Below are 20,600 nucleotides of genomic sequence, written 5' to 3'. Positions count from 1 at the left end.
GGGACCTAGTAAGTACATTCATTGACAAACTAATCCAAGGATAAAAAAATATTAAAATAAAATATTAACCAACACAGAATACAAAATCTAGACATTTAATATTATGAACCAATTTTCAATATAAACATGTGTATTTGACTCTCTTAGTGAACAGGGGATTATTAAAATATATAATTAACTACTAATATTAAATATGATACAATCAACATGCTACTAGCACTAAAGGCATACAAACAAATCCTAAGTTAAACTAGAGACCACTAATTCGAATTATACATTGTAATAGAAAAAGATAAACTATAGAAAGGCTTCATGTGTATATAATTTATTAAAATTTAACTTTTGAAACTTCAGTTCCTTATTAAAAAATACACAAATATGTGCATCAAATAGAATGGAAAATTATATTAATAACTTACAATTTCCTTAGCTTTTTCTGCAACTTCATCATTTAAAAAATTACCATCTTCGTCCATCCTTGCTAGGATCCAAGTGTCCGACCGATCTACTTCCTCTGCATCTGGATGAGATTCAGTCTACATTTACATGTAAAGGATCACCTTAGTAATAACATAAACATGCTTGTAAAATTAATATGAAGAAAAAAATGTGCTTGTTATTTCATTTCACTAACCCATTCATTCTCGAGATTAGCATAACCTTTTCGAGACATTCGATGTGGATATTTACTCAGCTTCCTTCTTTCTTGTTGTTCTTTATGAATTTTCTTCATAAAAAGCAGCAATAAGGTTAGAAGATCATAACTAAGTAAATATTAAAATGAATAAAGCTAAGTAGAAATATACCAGAAACTCAGGCGACGTGCGGTCAGCAACAAATATGTCCCAGTGTGATTTTTCTATAAAAGTAAAATCTGCAGGAGGATGTGCAAAAAATTGAGGTTGATCCAGATAAGGAAGAATGTAGTACTTGGTCAGCCGACATTTAAATTCCCTCCATTTTGCCCCGGCCGATCTGAATACCAACTTTTTTGCAGACTCAGGTACAACATAAGCCATCTACGGACATATACCAACAAATTTAAAGTTAAAAGGTGCTAGTTAATGAAGAACAAATAATAAAAATAAAAGTTAAAATGATGGAAGTTATTTATATTCATTTTACCTGCACACAGTCCCAAATTTTTGTCTTTGTCTCTTTAGGAACACATTTCCAAGAATCATGCCAGATCGGGATTTTGGTTCTTGCCAAAACTCCAATATATGATTGCATCTCTTTACCTTCTTCACCATATGGCTCTCCTTTTACATTAAAAGACACAGTAAGTTTGATCCCTCAGATCTTGCGTTTCACAATTCGGTGCATCGTTACACAGCCTCGCTTCAATAGTTTTAGTCCTTGAGTATTGTCCGGTTTGGTAACAACTTTTTCTCGTTTTCTTTTCTTTGATATTTTCTTTTGTAAGTTTTCAGAAATGGCCTTCTTCACAGTTTTTGGGGGAGAACTCAATGGAGTGGAGGTCTCGCTATTCGTGGACTTTTTCTTTCTTAAAGCCCTTAGCACACTCATTGTCCTTGGATGGGGTGAAGATCGTGTCTTTTTGAACCCATTCCGGTGAGACGCTTTCTTTTTCAAATTTCCCTTATCTGCCTTGGTCTTCTTCTTAGGAGTACCCATAACCTGTGAAGTACACAAACAAGGAATAAGTACAACATTAACATGACAGTAAACTCAATAAAACTCAAAGACATTACAGGTAAAAGAACCTAAAAACAACAAAAGAATAACCATCTGAGATATCTTAACTTTCCCACTTAAAAGCGTATTATAAATTTTACTTAAAATGACACACTTTGAGTGCCTAAACTAACCAGAGATGTACACAAACAAACATTCAACCACCAATAAAATCTAGCTTATAATCGTACAACTTACGGCATGTGAATAAAGATAAATTATCCATTTATTATAGGACAGTAGCACAGGGCACATTCAACTAACTAATCGACTGCAGAGTTATAACAAACAAACCAGTAATTTCATCTCAAAAATCAATAGAAACATGAAACAAAAAACAAGAAATTAGCACAGTTACAAGATTTCAAACAGAAATTAGCACCCTGTTAATATCCATTTGGAACAAAAAACAAGAGAATAGCAAGAACCGGGGGTTTCATCATTAGATAATTACAGTTTAAAACCAGGGGTTTCATCATCAACACTCAACACTCCACAATTGCATGCAAAATTTACATAATAAAACAAACCAAAGACACTCCACAATACCATCAAACATTGCATGCAACATTCCGCAAAGCAAAGACACTCCACAATACCATCAAACAGAGCATGCAACATTTAAATCTCATAAAATATTGAGTTAAAAATAAAAAACCCCAACATAAATTGAAGAGGGTTTTATAGTTCTAAAATAAATCAAAAAACCCCAAATAAATTGAATAACATTTTAGAAACTTATTAAAAACATGTAAAAATCAAAAACCCCCAAATATAGATGAGGGCTTTATGGTCTCTAATTGAATTAGAAACATACCAGTATAATCGAATGGAAGAAGAGGAAGAAGATTGTGTGAAGAAGAGGAAGAAGATTGGGTGAAGAAGAGGAAGAAGATTGTGTGAAGAAAATCACTGTGAAGAAGAGTAACTGATGATGGGGAAGAAGGGGGTTGGGGAGTTATGACGAGGAGTAACTGATGGGGAAGAAGGAGGTTGGGGAGTAAAGTTTTTGGGGGGATATTTCGGGGGGATACTAAAAATAAAGGGGGGAGATTAAATTTAAAAGAGAGGGAAAATGAAAAATATTCACTTCAAACCAACGGCTTAGATACAGATCTGGTTTAATCCAATGATCAACAAAATCTGTTATTATTTAATTTTTTTAAAACCTAAAAATCAAAAATTAAAATATATATAAATTATCCATATATTTGGAGATATAGTAACTGTTGTAAGATCAACTATCACATAACGGTTCTTACAGGATACCGTTATCGTATGCTATATTATTTAAATAGTAGTTGTGTAACGGTTTCTTACACACACCGTTGTCTCATATATTTTCCAACAAGAATTTTTTGTCCTAAACCGTTGTCTATAATCTAAAACAAAAATAAGAATAATCTATTGTAAAACTTTTAATTTTTAAATGTCCGATGTTTGCGAGTGCACATATGTTGATAAAACATTTGACGTAATCCATAAAAGTTAAATTTTTGGTACCTTAAAAGTTCGATAATCTGATTCGAAGACTTCGATTATATCACTATAAACAAATAATAATAATAATTAAGAATATTACTATAAACAAACGTAGATTACGCGGACAGAGACGTTTGTGAATAAAAATTTATTAAACAACTATTAATTAAGGATATTAAGTTTCTCTTTGTAAAATTTTAAAATAATTAAAGATGGAGTTGTAACTAGGGTGGAGCACGGTTTGGTTTGGGACATTTTTTGGCCAAAACTGAAACTAAAACCGTATGTCCTTAATTTTAATATTTAATAAATATAAGTTGAATTTACGACTTATAAGTTGATAAGTAAGTTATGTTTCAAGATGTCAATCTAATCAAAATTCATTAATTTTAATTAGATGTTGAATTGTTGCATTATGATTTTAGTGAAAATAAATATAAAGCTATTTTATTGAAAGCTGAAAAAGACTTTCATTCATAAGAAAAAAGAATTACTATCGTTGGGATCTGATTCTGCAGTAGAATCAGATCCCAACGATAGTAATTCTTTTTTCTTATGAATGAAAGTCTTTTTCAACTTTCAATAAAATAGTTTTACATTTATTTTCACTAAAATTATAATTCAACAATTCAACATCTAATTAAAATTAATGAATTTTGATTAGATTGACATCTTGAAACATAAATTTATAAAATAAAGTTGATGAAGAAGAAAAAATCAAAATATATTCAGAACAAAGTACGTCGTTACTAACATTCAACTTATCAGCTTATAAGTCGTAAATTCAACTTATAAGTAGGGTCGACTGATAAGGTGACTTATAAGGGGTTACGGTTACGATATAAGGATCACTAGGGGAGGAGAATTTATGATTATGCCTCCTGAGTTAGAGTCTGTCCCTAAATGCGGTTTAGCTTGGTTCACGTGGTTTGCAGGCTATTGCGTGAACCCGTAGGGTTTACCCAGTGCGCACCTGAAGGGTAGCGGCTGCGGGTTACCTACAATAAAAAAAATTATTCGGGGTTAAGATAGGGTTTAAAGTATAATGTTTAGAATAATTGATGAATATGCTTAATAAGAAAGATTCAATTAATATAAAAACACATCGGAACATCTTTTTCTAGAAAAGGTATCAATATTGTATATGATAATCATATTCATATTCGAAGCACATCCATATGTTTGGATCATTGAAAGGGTGATTTAAACATCCGTATAATTGGATCGTCGAAAATATTTACAAATTTAGAAAATATCGATAAACATGGGATATCAACTCCAAAAAGTCGAACTTATCGCTAGTGAGTTATATGTAACAGTTTACAAACAACTATTTAATCTAGTGTTGGGCAATAGTTTTTCAAAAACACTATTATGTAAAACAATATATAGTTCGGAACTCCCAATTGTCGATACGATCAAGTTGTAAAAACAAATAACAAACTAAAGATAATTAGATGATTTATTTACCGATCGTTTAACACTAATAATATAAAAAATATTGAAATTGAAAATGATAATAAAGACATTCTAAACGATTCAAACTACACTAATATCTATTAAAGAACATCTTCACAATTTTTCGTGTAATATAAATTCGATATTCTTATTACCGACATACTATTTTGTTAAAATAATTTGTGATTATTTATTTTTTAATAAATTATATAATTTATTCCTCTATATTAATTTATTCAAATACATAAAATCCAAATTATTGTGGTCCTAGAGAATAAATGAATTAATATTATTCAAAATATTTTAATTTATGAGCCATGTATTTTTTATATAATAATTTAGTTGAGACTTAAACATATTATTAATTACTTTTTATTTCAGACATATATTTGTTCGGACATATGTATCTGTCGGAACAAGAACACATTTATTTACTTGGTAGTTAGGCCGTTCATCCATGTCCATGTGCTCTCAAATCCATAATACTCTCAAATCTATGCTCAAATTCGTGCTAATACTCTCAAATCTATGCTCAAAATCGTGCTCATACCCTCAAGTCCTCAAATCTAGATATCAAATCCATGTCACATCAAGATTCCAAGACATCAAGATCTCGGGTTTTAAATTTATTTTCACACTTGAACAGGTAAGTACAGTCTTTTATGAAGTCGGGTTTATATGTACTCTCTTTTGAATTCATTTTGATGAATTCATTCTTTTGTGATTCTGAACTAGGGTTCATATTGATTTGGGGGAAATATAAAGACTTCACAATTCATTTTTAAGAAGCTATAAAGACAGGTAAGTACTTTAATTTATGCATTTGGGTTATATAAGTCCTCTGTTTTGAATTCATTTTGATGCCTTTTTTACTTCAATTAGGGTTCAGTTATAAAGATTTTGGGGAAATTTAAAGATTTCATAATTTAGTCTGAATTTGAGGTTCTATTCAGACTTTTAAAAGATGGATAGGTCATGGTTAAAAGCGGATAGAAGAACGAAAGAGTTCAAAAAAGGAGTGGAAGATTTGTTAATATTTGCATTTGAGAATGGTTATAATGCAGAAAAAATCAGTTGTCCATGTGTAAACTGCGCACATAGTAAATCATGGAGAGCGCAGATAGTTAAAAACCATCTTTTTCAAAATGGTATTGATCAAACTTATACACGTTGGATATGGCACGGGGAGAATAATTCTGTAGAAAGTTCTAATGAAACCGATACTTCGGAATCTATCAATCAAGGCACCTCAAGAATGGGTGAACGTGACGAGGACGACGACGATGATATGTCTTCTGATGAAAGTTCTGACGAAACCGACACTTCTGATTTCATTAACCATGTTAAAGGTGAACATCAACCTCTTTATCCTGGATGTGGGAGGTACACTAAGATGAAAGCTCTGGTCTAGTTATACAACTTGAAAGTGAAGCATGGTATGTCTGATTCATGCTTCAGTGATATTCTGTTATTACTTGGCTCTTTACTTCCAGAAGGCAACAACATCCCTTCTTCCTTCAATGAAGCAAAAAAACCTTATGTGCATTAGGAATGGGGTATGAAAAGATACACGCATGTCCGAATAATTGTCTCTTATACCGTGGCGATTTAGATGAAGAACAAACTACTTGTCGCGTATGTAAGGCCTCTAGATGGAAATTGAACAAAAAAGGAGATGAACTTGAAGGGGTCCCTGCTAAAGTTCTATGGTATTTCCCGCTGATACCAAGATTACGAAATTTATTCAATACACCTCACATTGCAAAGGACATGACATGGCATGACACCGAGCGACAAAAGGATGGTAAAATGAGGCATCCGGCTGATTCAATAACATGGAAGGATGTCGACCAAAAATGGCCTGATTTTGCATCAGAGACTAGGAACCTTCGATTAGCTTTATCTTCCGATGGTTTCAATCCTTTTCATGGAAACCATACTGATTACTCAAGCTGGCCTGTTTTGCTATCAATTTATAACCTTCCTCCATGGCTTTGTATGAAGAGAAGGTATATTATGCTCTGCTTGTTAATATCTGGACCGACTGAGCCTGGAAATGATATCGATGTGTTCCTTCAACCACTAATAGAAGATCTGCAAGAGTTGTGGCATGGGAAACAAATGTACGACACTTATAAGAAAGAGTCTTTTATGCTTAGGGGCATTTTATTATGGACAATAAGTGATTATCCTGCCTTAGGGAACTTGTCAGGAAATGTTATTAAAGGGTATAATGCGTGTACTATTTGTATTGATGAAACGAAAGCTACTAGGTTGGTTAATTATCGTAAGACGGTGATTATGAGGCATCGAAGATGGTTGCCCCGTAATCATCCTTATAGAAGGCAGAAATCAGCTTTTGATAACACTGTGGAGAAGGGGGTCGCCCCTGTTCCATTAACCGGAGAAGAGGTTTTTCAAAGAGTACAGCATTTAAGGGCCCATGTATTTGGAAAGAAACAACGGCAACCACGATGGAAGAAAGGTGAACCTAGACCTGTTTGGAAAAAGGTTTCAATATTCTTCCAACTTGAGTATTGGGAATTTTTGCCAGTTAGGCATGTTCTCGATGTGATGCACATCGAGAAAAATATATGCGAAGCCCTTGTTGGAACTTTACTAAATATTCCGGGGAAGACAAAAGATAGGGAATCTGTTCGTCTTGATATGGCTGAAATGGGAATAAGAACGGAGCTGAGACCTAAGACTCCTGGAAAGAAAGAAAAGGTACCGTTGGCATCATGGAACTTAACGCATGCAGAAAAAAAAATAGTTTGCTCATCATTTCTTAAAATGAAGTTGGCAGATGGATTTTGTTCAAATATTAAGAATCTTGTAAACATGGAAACTCTCGGCTTGTTGGAATGAAATCTCATGATTGTCACACGATATTGCATCATTTGCTTCCAATCTCAATTCGATCAGTATTACAAAAACAAGTCAGGTGCACAATTATTAGGTTTTGCCTTTTCTTCAAGGCAATTTGCAGTAAAGTGATCAATGTAGACAAGTTGGAAAAAATGCAGAGTGAGTTAGTGGAAACATTGTGCCAGCTTGAAAAGCACTTTCCCCCTTCGTTCTTTGATGTGATGATCCATCTCTCAGTTCATCTCGTGAGAGAGGTTAAACTTTGTGGGCCAATATTCCTTCGTTGGATGTATCCCTTCGAGAGATATCTAAAAGCGTTTAAAGGATATGTACGGAACCCGGCTCATCCCGAAGGGTGTATTGCTGAGGCATACGTTGCCGAAGAGGCGGTGGAGTGTTTGGTGAATTTTGAAAAATCTACCGTAGGAGTGTCTCAAAATGCAAAGTATGAGCAGAATGCAAGACCTCTATCTGGTGCGACATTGATAAAGCCGGGCGATGAGGACTTGCATCTAGCACATTTGTGTTTTCTCCAAAATACAACTAACATTAGACCATATTTTGAGTAAGTTAGTGATATTTAAGTGTGTGTTATTTCATTATTTTATGCACTTTGATTAATATACTAAAGAAAGTGATTTTTCTCGCAGCGAGCATATGGCATCTTTGATGACAAGATACCAACAAAATGAAAATGATGAAGTCTGGCTTAAAAACAAGCAAAATGCAAAATTTCATAAATGGTTCAGGAAAAAGGTATAATTGTTATTTGAATAAAAACATCATAAATAGGCCTAGTTTATATTTTTTCCTGGTAAATGTATTTGTTATTTGTTTATTTAAGCAAACATCATAATTAATATTTATCAATTTGTTTTAAATAGATTCAATCAGAATTGTTGGATGACCATAACAACATACCTGAGGAGATAAGGTGGATTGCTGAAGGGCCCAACAAGAATGTCCCTACATTTAGCGGATATAGAATCAATGGTGTTACGTTTAGCACCAAGGAGCGTGATGACACTCGACAAGTTCAGTGTAGTGGTGTTTGTGTCATTGCAGATACAATGCTTGTACAGGGTAAGGAGAAGAATATTGAACATACTTCACAGACCTACTATGGAGTTATAACAAGTATATGGGAGTTGGACTATAACAAATTTAGAGTCCCAATATTTCGTTGTAATTGGGTAGATATGAACCAGGGGGTTAAGGTAGATGACTTGGGATATACAATTGTTAATTTGAACAATTAGGTTTTGTAAATGATCCGTTCGTGCTAGGGAAACATGTTAAGCAGGTTTGTTACATTGATGATCCTCTTGAAAAACATTGGTATGTCGTGTTGAAATTACCGGAAAAGAACTGTTATGAACAATGTGACGATGAAAATGATGGATCAGTAGAAATAGAACTTGAGAATGAGCTGCACTTGCCAATGTTTCCCAATGTTGACGAACTTGATGAGGAAAAAGCTAGTTATATGCGGGACGAAGATGAATGGATTCAACTCCCATGATGGTAAAAATTACCTTCTTTTAAGTTAAATTGTCTAGAAAATTACCCCAGCATGAGTTACCTCTCTGCCTTCTATAATTTATTTATTCGTAAATCTTTTTTTATTTCTCGAATTATTATTTGCCAAAATTTGATAATTTTAATTAATCAGTGTCAATTACGATTACTGTTTTAATATATATGAAGTTAGCAGTTTTTTTAATTTTTATAAATGATTTATCATACTGGAATTTGTCATTTTCTAATTTATCGCTCCCTTTTTTCTTGATTGTTTGGACTGTCTGGCATTTATATGTTGGATTCAGTGTCATCTAATTATTGGACAGTAGTGTTGATGGGCCATAAACCCTGTTAATCTTAAATTTGTAACCATGTTCAGTTTTTTTATTTTTCTTTCAGTGACCAATGTGATTATTGATCCGGATTTCATTGTTTCCCGTTTTTGCCCATTTTCGTGGAAAAGCCTGTTTGATTGCATTATTGGTTTTATAGACATGCCTAATTAAAACTGTTGGTCGCTTGTCAAGGTTTTGGTTGGAATTCTGATCGAATAAGGTGTTCATATATGATACCCTGCTTCTTCTCTGCCAACAACTTGTTACTGGGGGTGGAGGGTTACCAGCACCTTCTTCCACTGTCTTCAGCTGGAGGAATTTGGTCCAAGTCAACTGGTGACGATTAAAAAACGGGAACTTACTGCCAATGAAAAGACCCTGCTCTAGCTGCAGAAAAAGTCAAGAACACGGGTATTAGAAAGACACAGCGAGGAAGAAAATACTCAGTAATCATCTAACATCAACTCATCAAGTTTCTTCAAGAAATACTCTTGATATTTTACTTATTTATGAACTTTTATCAATTTGCTTACCTGGAATACATTTCTTTCACCCACAATTGCTCCATTGACAAACTTTGTGTTGTCTCTTGTTATATTAGCCTGTAAGAATGCCATTCGGTCAATGCCAGTGCCACTGAGGGTTGTCGGAGGTCCATCAGCACTTACGCCTCCACTTGGCAACACCCTTTGCTCAGCTGGACATATATTACTACTTTCATCTCGTGTTGTTATCTCTTCCATCACAATTCCATAAGTGAACTTGCTTTGACGAGTGAAATTCTGCAATAAGTAACTATTTGTTGGTTGTGATAAGTAAGCTTACATAACATCTTAATAAGTAATTTGGTTTGTGAATTATCCAATTGAAATTAGTTGTTGACTTGAGGAAATATTCTGATTTGCCAACTTGATTGAGGGTTTTTTGCTAGTCTATATTGGTTGGATGATATTTTGTTAGGTAGTCATTGGTTGGCTACTTTTGGATTAATTTTCTGGGGATTTAATATATATACAACTCATTTTTTTCATTTTAACATTACTCAGAGACAACAGTTTATAGATAATCTATTAAACCATCTTCTACCTAGAGTTTAGACAACATGCATGAAGAACCAAACCATTGTGTGTTTAAGTTTCTAACAAGTTTTTTACATCTCAAACCGTTGTCTATTAGTTGATAGATGAAAAAAGTAAACTGCTGAGTTGTTAAAATTTTGTGGGAGATTAAATTAAAATAGGAGGGAGAATGAAAAATAAATAATTCAAAACAACCTCTAAAAGTATCTTTTAAAGTGTGGTGTTTAGACAACGCGTTATAAAAAGAAAATAAATTATAAAATATTTAATGTAAATATGAAATTAATGATATAATTATTTTTTTATGTAAGTAGTATAGTAGAGTTTGTAAAGAAGTTAGAGTTTAAGTAGTATAATATAGATATAACTACTACAAATGAGAGAGTTTGTAGTTATGTTGGATACATAAATTAAATATTTTAATAAATTATATGTGTTTAATTTTTTTTGGAAGGTGGTAGCAAATATTTTAGGAAGGTGTTAAGCAGCTACCAAACCAATCAATTATAATAGTATAGTATAGATGGTTTCTCCCTATAGCATTTAAATAACTATATAATTTACATGATTAACAAATCATTATCATGTTTTACCTACATGTTTGTACTCAAAATATCAAACTATTATAACCATAATATTTTATATTGTATTTTATTTTTAAAAATTTTACAATATTCAATAGAATATATTTATGAGCCTAATCATACTAGCTTTATTTCTTTTAACGCCAGAACCTCAAAATACTTTTAAAATGTTTGTTTGAGAAGCCACATAAATATAGAAGAAGATTATGAGATGGTTTTTGTAAGTATAATACATTAATTATTGTTTTTTATCTATGATTGTCCATCTTCTATTCCCATAGAAAATTAAATAATTTTGATTATACTTGTATCATTTCAAAATCCAATATAATATTCTCCCAAACATATGACTTACTTTTAAAAATCTATATATTATGAAATATATTTATTCAAATTATAATATTACTATTTTGGCATTTATTTTTTAAAAAATTAAGATGGTAAGAAGAATCTAGAACGTCCATTTCAATTCTAGCACTCGTACTTCTTAAAAACATCCGTAGAAGTTTAAATTCACATATGTTAGCTCTATTATGTTAGATGTATGTCTTAATAACCCCACTAAAATTTTTCTACACACATATGTGTATTATTTGTACAAGTACCCCCCACAATCTTGTGTTATCCCTTATAAACTCTAAGCTTAGGTAATGATAAACTTGAGATAATTCTTTTAACTCTCATGTGATTATTCTCTTTGTAGGAAATTAATTAATGTTTTTATGGGTGTTGTATGAAATATATATTTAAATATATGTCTATGTGACCAACTTAAACTATATATGGATTCATTTTATGATATTAAGGATTTCAATTTTGTAATTGTAAATAAAATTTGACACTTTGTAGTGTTTCAAGATTTAAGGTCTCGGGGATCAGCACAATTAATTTACACTGAGAAATGCATTTAGAATATATTATAATTGCTTTGATTTTTTGTTTTTCTTTTAAAAATTAGTATCTTAATTATTTTAAAGCATCAACATGTTAACATGTTTAGTTTCTGAAATTTGAGTAGTTTTACTCTATTGTTTCGCCTACAGCAAGAACAATATCAAGGGCAACACCAAGGCCAATACCCAACATTCATTCTGCAAGGACAGTCACAAAGCCAAGACCCAACCTGGGTCCCAACAAGAAGAAGATCAGCAACAAGTTCAAGGGCACACAGGTAAGAACATATTAGGGAGAATTCTTTATCTTTTGAAAGTGACTCAAGCACTACTAAAATTTTAGTAGATCATTAAACAAAACAAAGGAATAACCATATAAAGGTTGTTTGTACCAGCTGACTTATTGCATTATAGATGTCATGGAGACTCGGTATATTTTTGGTGCCCACCTACACTATTGCTTCTACGTTCTGATGTCAATTGTTTCAACATATAGGAATTTGTTAAGAACTTTTGCCGAGGATTGGATCATCATTTCCACTATTATCTTTGTTGATTTATCTTCATCATCATCATCAATCATTACACAAAGAGTTATCTTCATCATCATCAATCATTACACAATAGACGTGCTACAATTCTTTCTTTTACGCTCCATCACCCAAAGTCTACTTCATCATGCATACAACCACGTGAAAAGATTAAATTTTTTTAGTGGTTTATAGAGTCGATAGACCTTGCTTCTTTTGTCATATGCGGTAAAGATACATTTCTTGACAATCTCATCTAATCTCATCTAGCTTTTTTCTTTTCTTGTCAGGAATATGTGCATATGCAATGCAACCGAAAATTCTTAGATTTCCAACCAAGCGCTTTGCCAATCGCCGACCTTGTTGGAAGATAAAGATACTTTGGTGCCATTTTTTGTGATACATTGCTCGGCTTGCTTTTTTGTGGGATACTTATACATGTTTGATATTTAATTACAGGTTTTGCTTCTGTTCTTTGTGTCTATTCATTGCAAAACTTCTCTCTTTGTAGTTATCATGTGAGAGACAGACAGCTAGACCTTCTCCTTTTCGATTTAAATTCCAATTATCCTCTTGCACTTGTCCTTTTGTAATGTACCTTATAAAGTTCTCATTTTTGGTTTAAAAATCTAATAACCTAAGAGACTCTCATGCTTTTGGATTACTCATCTGATGAGCCTAGAGAACTGCTCCTGAATTCACATCTGATGAACCTTTGGAACTTCTCCTCTTCAATTCATCATGTGGGCCCGTGGAGCCATGTGCCCCAGTCGTCTGGATATGCTAATCAGGAGCTTATTCTCATTCATCCTCAAGACACCTGCAATAGTGATCCTCGCTCCTCCGACATTATTAAACTTGTGCTCTGAATTATGCTGCTGGTTAAATAGGCTTGGGAGGTTAAAGGAATTTCCATAATGTTGTTCACAGAGGTCAAATGGTTCACGGCTACTGGCAACATCTGAAAATTCAGAATAGTTGCAACACTAATGGAATTGTTTTGATAATATTAATAATTTACACCCATAATGCACAGCAGGTCCAGGGTCCATCACCCATGCTGGAAAGCAAACATTTGCAGTAATGATACAGTTGGAACTTAAACCGTGTACTTCTGAACTGCAGTTGAGTCTGGAGGCACACGGATGTGAGTATAAAGTTGAAGTTGACCCCAAACAAGTAGAGAAATAATGTATCATATCATAGAGCATCATGTTGCAAATGTGTGTACATAAGAAAAAATCTGTTACACTAGTGAAGATGCACAGTCTTCCTTCTTCAAAGTCTTGGGAGAGATGATGCTTAATCCGTTGTACTAGTACACTCATTCCCTAAAATTTAAGTTACAAAAATTAGGAGAATGAATAACTAATCTATTGCAGTTTCTGTTATGTCCTCTTAAAGCGGTACCAGGTATGACTGGAACAGTTATAACCTAATCAAGGAACAATACTTAAACAAAAATAAAAAATATTTTAAAAACCCATGTTTAATTAAATCCTCGTGAATGATATAATTAATAAACCTGACAATCAAGCAACAATACTTTTATTAAAACAAAAAATATTAAAAAAACATATAAACTTTGCACATATTATTCCTTCATAAATGAAAAGGATATAAGATGAAAACAATTTGAAGTGGTCGAAACAATACCTCAACCCTTAATTTTCTCCGGATGAGACTTACCTTTGGTGTTGGTGTCTCTTAACATATTAACCACCACAACCGTGAACATTTGGCAAACCAAGTCATTGCAAGAACATACAAGAACTAATATGCCAATATATGGAATTTGTGAAATAAAGGATGTAATGAGATTAAATATTTCTTTATTACACAAGAGAATTTATTTGAATTTTAATTGGAAAGGCAAAACGTGATAGGATCCACGCCCAAAGCACTTCCATCAACTGAAAAAGGTGAAAGAGAGGTAGATAACTGAGAGGGTTAGAGAAACCATATGGTTTGTTGCACCACTAAGTACAAAATGAAAGAAACAAAGTTGAGAGACATCAAAATGAAGTATAATATCATTTAGCCAAGAACTATTTGAAAATTGGAAAATCGGTGAGGGCAATTCTTCAAGAATTTCAAAGTTTATGATGTCGAATTTGTTAGATCCCATCATTCCCTTGATTAAGTCATTTAACATGTGGATCAACTTATATATTACGTCATTTTAACAAACCCCTCATATTTAGATGAGCTATCACTATAAGAAAAACAGGTAAATACGACCGGCCAAAAGTCCTCGCATTTACCTAAATATGTCAGGACACGGTCGTATCTTTTAGTTTCTGGATCGGTCATGATACGGGAGGAATATTTAGTAAGTCAGTCATTTTTAAAGTAAATTGGACCAACTAGTTTTGACCATTTAAAAAAAAACCGCTTAAATTCAACTGGCCAAATTTGATCAAGGTAGTCGAATTTGACTTTTCACCAAAAAATTGAAAATCCCCCCCAAACTTTTAAATATTTTGAATAAATTTAAAATGTCTGCCTAAAATTAAATTTACCGTATATGGTCAAAGATGCGAATCTAAATTCCACCACCTTCGGTTGAATTAACAAACACCAGTTTTAAGAGACAAATCTCTCGCTGGAAATTGGAAAATTTCCAGATTCCAGTGAGTTTACCCAGGTCCAGTCATATTCCAGCAGCTTTAATTTCTCCAAAAAGCTCAGTTTTCAGTCCAATTTTCCAAACTTACAAATAACTAGCATTTAACCGATTCCGGCCAAAATCAATTGAACGTCTGTAAAGAAAAAAACAACATTAACAAAAAATTCACCAAACTAAAAAAACCTTAATATAAACAATTTCCCCACCACATACCAAGCATGTAAATGGAGCAACACAGTCAATCATAAATCATGAAAAAAATTATCTACACGCTCATGTTCAATGATCTATCGATTCGTAACTTCAAAACACATCAATAAACAACCTAAAGTAAAAAGTCTAATTCGAATTAAAATCAAGAAAATGGAAATTTTTGAAAAATTATCTACCTAGCTCTCTACCGAATTATTACCTTCAGGACGGAGAGTAAGATGGTGGGAGGGACACAAATAGAAATAGAGGGGGAGAGAGAAAAAGAGAAGGGGTGGGTTACGTGAGTGAAAGGAGGGCTTCGCGTTAAAAATTTTATTTAATCATTTTTTTTACTTATAATTTGGTTTTATTAAATGTAAATTCAACCGTTGGATGAGTGTTTTAGGGGTTAAATTTGGTGTGTTAGATCTAATGCAAGGGGACTATTGAAGTGGCACTAAATTCAACCCGGTCGAATTTAGGAGTGTCGATTAATATTTTTCTTATGCTTTCTTATAATTTCTAGGAAATTAAAATTGTAATTAATTAACTTTTTTCTTACAAATATTATAATATTAAAAATATAATAAATTATATTAACAAATTGTAATTTTAATAAAAAATTTAAAATCATGAAGTTGGTCAATTTGAGCATAAATTCCATGAAAAAGATTGTGTGGTGAAATATTTAGTTAAGTTAATGATACCTTATTTGTTAAAATAATCGAGGTCTAATGATTAAAATTTGTTAAAATTTGCATATAACATTTTCTTGTAACCATTTTAACATCCATGTGGTTGGATGGTCTAATATATAAATAAAAATATTTAATTACCAAACTTTTCGGTTAAAGTTTTACTAGTTGAGTCTCAAGTCATTAAGTTATAATGAGTCAAGTGTAGTCAAATTTTGTTGAACTCAAATTTGGAACTATTTTTTATTTTGTTTTATTAAAACTTCTATACCCAATATGTATTTATAAAATTTTGAAATATTTATTTAATTATTTAACTATTGGTGTATTTTCGTTTCATGTCATTTACCCAAAAGTAAACCCAAAACCTAGACTGAATTTGAGGTTTATTTTCGTGTTCGTATACAAAAAGGTGACTTCTCTAACTTACTTAAAATAAAGGTCTGAGATCAATACTCTTTGCTTAGAGAAGTGAGGGCTTATAACAATGTTATTCTAACTTAGATTGGTTAATAAATTTGCAACATAAATCTTTGCCTGCTAAGAGAGCTCATAGTTACAAATAAGTAGATACATCTTACAAGAAAGCGAGACTGCATGTTGTTATATGGATTTCAATTATGAAAAGTTCTGACCTTGATTTATTTGCCAATTTCATCACAACTCGCCTTAGTATGCTCCACCAGAGACCTCGTCTCTAGCAAAGGCAGAGGTGAGCATATAGTCCTGGAAAAAAAATATTTACTTCCCATAAAGTTGCACTATTTAGATTTAAGAGGAACCTTATCTAAGATCTTACTGCGTAACTGCTTATTGATTATTAATAAATTTGCCTTGATAGTTTCATGGCACTCCTGGCCAATGGTTAGCTCAAAAGTATGAAGTAACTGAAGAAGTTCATAATAAGCAGCTTATACAGATAATTAATCAGATAATTCCAATAAACATTATAAAGAATGCTTAGATGATACTTTGAAGGGAAATCCACTAACAGTTAAGAAGACTCTCTTTTTTGTTAATCAAGTGGTGAATGGAGTAATTTTCTAAAGGATTTCTATGATATATCAACATTAAAGCTAACATGAGAAACTCTAAGTAAGTCCTAGAAAGCTCAAGAAAACCAATAATGAGAATATACTAGTTTTGTGTTGGTTTAATTATAAATATGTATATCCCATTAATATTTTATTAATGTGTAATATTAAAGTAGGTTAGTAAAATAGGAAATAAGTATATAAGTACATCTAAGTAAACATGTAAATATATAGAAAGTACAACTAATTTATACAAAATTTAAATATGTTAATAATTAAATAAAAAATAAGTATACAAATGCATATAAATAAACATGCAATGCTTAGAAATACGACCCACCATTTAATTGAACCAACACACTACTTTCCTATTCATTATTAAATAATTAAGTATCTGTCATGAGTTGCATACATGATAAAAAGGGTGTATATAGTAAATATGATGTCGTTATTTTCCTAGAATGAAAACTAATACGAACCCATTATATTTTCCCTTATTACATGAAACTCTAAACCATTTTACAAAAATTCAATAATTACTATATAAGTATTCTTTAATAATCATTCACTTTTGGGTAAATAAATTAGAAAAATTATTTAGGTTAGATTTGAAAAAATATAGTCTTAAAACTGTAAATTTATTAGTTGGATTACATTTAATCAACAACTAATTTGAAAGAGATAAGACCACATATAGACTATATAAAACATTAGTGCGTTATCCTAATTACCTATATTTGCCAACTTATTTCATTTATTTTTTGTGTTCTTTATATGTATATCTTTTGTTCCTCTTTATACATATATATGCATTTATATATATATATATATATATATATATATATTTATAGGTATGAGTGTGATATATAGAGAGAATGAATGTGGCTGTCTTAAATCAACATGTTTAACATTAAATATTTGTTAATTTGTTTCAATTGTGTTGTTCATATGATTGTTTTTATGTGTATGGTGTATTCATGTTTATACAAATATATGTATAAGTATGATGGAGAAGGAGAGAATAAATGTGGCTCTTTATAGTAAACTAATAACCGAATGTGTTCTTCATCTATATTTTTTAAATTTTTGATGAACTTAGTAAGAGTTAAATCTCACATTTATATGTTCTTCAAAGGTTTGAGTTTTTTTAGCTTCATTAATTGTTATTGTTCATTTTCTATGTTATCTTTTGTGATGACAAATGCTTTCATTTTGAAATAATGATGTAGAAAAATGATTTAATATGAATAAAATATGTAAATTATACAATTAGTAAGTTGTATTGTTATTTTGTGTCATGTACATCAAGTTTCGATTATGTATACCTATGTTTGCGTAAGACCTAGAGGGGGGGAGTTTATTTGCTTCTTTATTTGATATGGGTTTAATGTTGTTAGTTCGCTATGAGTTGTCTTTATAAATACTAATTAAGATTTCTAAGTTTAATCGTATGATATGAAATGAGAGCATGTAGAATTTTATCAAAGCTTTTGATCTTGTTTTATTAATTTTTCATTATTTTGACGATTTATCTAACTTGGAAATTATGTCTTTTTTTTGTTATATTTAGTATCTTGCATGAATGATATCTAATTACTTGGAAATATTTTCTAATTACTTTGTAATATGCAAGGAAAAATGCTAATCAGAGACATGGGACGTGGTCGTGGACTTAGTGGAAGAACTTGTGTGATTTTACGAATACCTAGTCTACCTTCTCCACGTAATCAGAACACTCGTAAGATTACCAAAAACACTTGTAAGACCAATATAATGACCCGGGCATGGAAATGACCTAGATCAAATTCCGATCACAAGTTTAGGGAAAAGAAACCACGAACACCATGCCGCATCAGATTCCAAGTGGGACAGTAATTATTTATATATGTTTATTGTATAAATCTCATTCAACTTCAAAATGTATGTGAAAAATATGAATAAGATTAGCTCAGAGATTATGAAGCTTTTGTGTTTACGACTGACTACATTAAAATTAATTTTATAGTATACACAATGATACAACAGTAAAGATACTGAATGCGACTATTCGTTCAAAATGGGCAGTTGGGGCATACACGTATATTGCCATTCTTGAACAAAATTCAAAATGGGCTGTAGAAGTTACCAAGAAGTTTGTTGTATGTTATTTTTATTTTTATAATTATGTACATTACACACACCTAAGTTCTTTTTATTAATTAAGGCATTTGAAGATGCAAAAACCCGAAAAGGCTAAAGAGTGTTTTGAATTATATGTCAAAAAGAGTATTAAAAAATTGGTCAATCAATTCTCCCTCTCTCTCGATTAGAGTCGGCCGCCCCGTCTTTCTTTGACCCTAATCATCACACCTCCTTCTTCACCCTTTCTACCCATCTTCATCTCTATCTCCATCCTCTCTCTTCATCCATACAAAATTTTTATCATTTATTTTTAACTTTCTTTCTATAAATATCGGATTTTGTTCAAAAATTCGGTTCTTTTTTGTTTCGTTTAATTGAGTTATTATTTATGTGTCTGATTGTCTCACTTTGTGCGATGTGTCTCGCGTTATGCGATGTGTTGAAAATGGATTTCACGGTATATTGGGAGATCTGGATATCTTGCATCAACAACACTTTCGGTAGGTTTATAGCTGGTGTCCGGCAGGTAGATAGTTGGGGTGCTTTTGATACGGTAGTGAAAATCGCATGTGCTCACCTCTCACAAAATATTTTTGTTCATAACACGAAGGCCCTCTCAGTTTTTGCAATTGAGTCCTCTGAACATTGTACTATCCATGGAATTAATGTGAGGGTCAATTGTGAAACTACTATTTTCGGTGGAGATGCAGGCTGGATCGCTCGAGAAACCATTATCTTCATTTTTAATTTTCAGAATATTTTTATTCAGTTAGTTAAGTAATCCGGAAACAAACAGGCTAATTATTTAGTTCGTCTATTTATTTTTCAGCCTGGTTGCATGATCAATTAGGGGTTTTGTACCGATTGATTTTTTTTCATGTTATTAATGAAATTTGCTATAAATTTGGCGAAAAAATAAATAAAAATTGGTCAATCAAGAAAAAGCGTTGTTCGAAGAAAATGTAGAGTTTTCCAAGAATGCTATAGACATAGGCATTTTCATCAGTATTTCACAATGACATAGAAGAATTATAAGCTAATTAATGATTATATGATTTTTATACTCTCATGTGAAAGGATTTTCACATGGCCTACAACCTTAATTACCTATTATATTATAATTGAAAATGTGATCAAGAGATTCTCAAATTCATTTATATTTTTTTATCCCTATATAATGATAATAATTTTATTTTTCTAATCTTTTTTTACATAATTAGATGTGATTGGTGCACTACTTATCATTTTTTCTCCTTTTCTTTTCATTAAAAGCATTTCTTTGTGATTACATATTGTTTTTGTTTACATTTGAATTTAATTGTGGATTAGCAATTTATTTTATAGATTAAATTTTGGGTTCGTTGGAGTTTATTTTTGTTTTGGATAATTGTTGGCCAACTAAATTTATTTTAAATTTATCTCCACACGTGCTAGGCTTTTAAACGACATACAAAACAATACTTATAAGTAAAGTAAAATTA

At 31.7% G+C, this 20,600-nt stretch overlaps 1 long non-coding RNA gene across 1 annotated transcript; it reads right to left on the bottom strand.

Annotated features, from left to right (window-relative positions):
- Window positions 1–437: 437 nt before the first annotated feature.
- On the bottom strand, window positions 438–1,015 carry LOC141705031 (uncharacterized). The gene is made up of 3 exons (XR_012568204.1): window positions 931–1,015; window positions 635–727; window positions 438–536 (listed from the first exon to the last, which is right to left on the bottom strand). It is a non-coding gene; the product is annotated as an uncharacterized LOC141705031 (long non-coding RNA).
- Window positions 1,016–20,600: the final 19,585 nt, after the last annotated feature.

Source organism: Apium graveolens, unplaced genomic scaffold (genome assembly GCF_009905375.1).
Source record: "Apium graveolens cultivar Ventura unplaced genomic scaffold, ASM990537v1 ctg8467, whole genome shotgun sequence".
Taxonomy (NCBI): Eukaryota; Viridiplantae; Streptophyta; class Magnoliopsida; order Apiales; family Apiaceae; genus Apium; species Apium graveolens.
The sequence above is the reverse complement of the archived record's forward strand: the minus strand, read 5'-3'. Positions and strand labels throughout refer to the sequence as shown.